Source organism: Dipodomys merriami, unplaced genomic scaffold, assembly GCF_024711535.1.
Source record: "Dipodomys merriami isolate MVZ:Mamm:240054 unplaced genomic scaffold, mDipMer1.0.p SCAF_1439, whole genome shotgun sequence".
NCBI lineage: Eukaryota > Metazoa > Chordata > Mammalia > Rodentia > Heteromyidae > Dipodomys > Dipodomys merriami.
The window spans coordinates 25,020-27,405 of NW_027202759.1; the positions used below are offsets into that span (position 1 = coordinate 25,020).

At 38.6% G+C, this 2,386-nt stretch overlaps 1 non-coding gene across 1 annotated transcript; it reads left to right on the top strand.

Annotated features, from left to right (window-relative positions):
* The first annotated feature begins 2,006 nt into the window (after positions 1 to 2,006).
* LOC138826572 (U6 spliceosomal RNA) lies at positions 2,007 to 2,110 on the top strand. Its single transcript, XR_011371757.1, has one exon. It is a non-coding gene; the product is annotated as a U6 spliceosomal RNA (small nuclear RNA).
* Positions 2,111 to 2,386: the final 276 nt, after the last annotated feature.

Consider the following 2,386-nt stretch of genomic DNA (forward strand, 5'->3'; position numbering starts at 1 on the left):
TTTAGCCCACTTATTTATTGCGCAGTTGTTTCTTTGTGGATTTCTTGTTGGAGGTTTTATTTTTGTGAGTTCCAAGCACATTTTAGATATGAGATCCTTGTCTGTTGTATGGCTAATCTTCTCCTAATCGGTGGGCTTTCTATGGATTTTGCTAGGTATGTCCTTTGCCATGCACAAGCTCTGCACTTTCATGAAATCCCATTTGTGTAACTTTGATTTGTTGTGTTTCTGGGTCTCTATTAAGGAAATTTTGACTTGTGCCAAGGAGACCTAGTGTTTCTCCTATTCTTTCCATTACTGTTTTCAGGGTGTCTGCTTTGACTCTGAGGTTGACAATTACTTTTGTAAACCGAAACTTGTTTGTTTTTTCCATCTTTTGTGTTCATAGGAGTGTCTGTATTATGTGTAAACAGGCTGTTCTACAAGGTATCTTTCAGGGTGGTAGAGTAGTTATTATATGGCTGTATGTATTTTATAACGACATAGAGCTTTCTCATGACTTACCTACATGAATCTTTTAATGTTATATAAGGGCCAAGAAGAATGCCAAACTTACATTTTTGTGTCTATCTCCATCCTATTTCTCCCTATTGTCTAGAGGTTTATGTAACACTCAGCATAACTGACACTGGCACATGGAACAGACATGGACTTGATGGATCTTGGCTGTGAGATGGCCCCAAATACAGTAAATATCAGAATCAATGAGATCGAAGCAGTTGTCCAAGGTGCCTAGTTGTATTAACATCCTTGGCTTCCAATGGTCTCACCTGCCTCGGTCAGAAGCCTGTTAATGGTCTGTCACCATCAAAGCTCATACTGAAGTTTAACTATTCAATGTAGCAGTGTCAGGAGGTAGAAACCTTAAAAGATGTTTCAGTCATAAATGGATAAATGTTATCTCATCAACTCTCAAGGGACTAACGTTATCACTGTTATCAGTTGTTAAAAGCAACCTATGCCCCTTAATCCCTGTCATTCTAGCACATGCCATAATGCTGAGATCCTCTGTGATATGATGCACCTACGGGGCCTTGTCCCATGTGCTACCATGCTATATAGACTTTCCAGCTACTACTATTAGGCTTGAAATAGACCTTATATTCCTCATGAAGTATACAGGTTAATTGATTTTAAACAATGACAAAATGGACTGAGATTTTATTCCTTTTGTCTTTTTCATGGAACTGAGGATTAAACTGAGGGCCTTAAACTTACTAGGCACATAACTTGCCACTTGTACCTACATGCACCCAACTCTTTTTCTTTCTTTCTCAGTTTGCTTTTCATATAGGATCTTGTGCTAACTTCACCCAAGTCACCCTTAGTACCCCATGCTCCTATACCTCTACCTCTCAATATCTGGGATTACATGACTGTGACACCACAGTTTGCCCATTAGACCATACTACTCTTTAGGGGAAAGAGATACAGATCCCTGAGATGTTTATGTGGGTTTGTGTGTCTGGTTGTGTGCTTGTGTGTGTGTGTGTGTGTGTGTGTGTGTGTGTGTGTGTGTGTGTGTGTGTATCCACGTGAACTGTTCTTGATGATTTACTTAGTACTGAGGGTGAATCTTCCTTAAGAATCTGTATTCTTAATTCATTCCACTGAAAAAGAAATATTTCTCTGTGTACTAAAGGCTCATAACTATAATTCTAGCTCTTCAGAATGCTGAGATTTTTGACATTATTAATGTTATCCCAGGTATTAACCCAATGTTATCCCAATGTTATGCCAGGTGAGCCAGGAAAAGTCCATGACACTCTTATCTCCATTTCATCACCAGAAAAGTCAGAAATGGAGCTGTGGTTTAAGTAATAGAGTAATATTCTTGAGGAAAAACATAGGAATAGCACCTAGGCTTTTATCAAGGCTCAGGACCCATACATAATATCCAGAAAGCATTTGTGCTATTACAATGAGCTCTTATGCTATTGCAAGTCACAATTATGTCTAATGGATTGTCTCTACAGGCCAGTTGCAGTAAAAAAAAATTTTTTGTAGTGCTCACTTTGGCAGCACATATACTAAAATTGGAATGATACAGAGATTAGCATGGTCCCTGCACAAGGATGACATGCAAATATGTGAAGCGTTCCATATTTTTTTTTTAAAGAATCTTGTATTACTTCATAAGATATGTTCTTTCTGGACCATCTTTATGCCTCATTTTTCTCTCTGGAATGATATTGAAATAAAGAAAATATTCAGTGAGGAATTTGGTTTCTGGATCCCTCCCTCATTCATTATTGACATGTTCTGTCTTTTTATTTTTTGGCAGTGCTGGAGCATGAACTGAGGGCCTGGGCACTGTCACTGAGCTTCTTTTTTGCACAAGCCTTGCACCCTTTGACCTGAGCCACAGGGCAACTTCTGGCTTTTT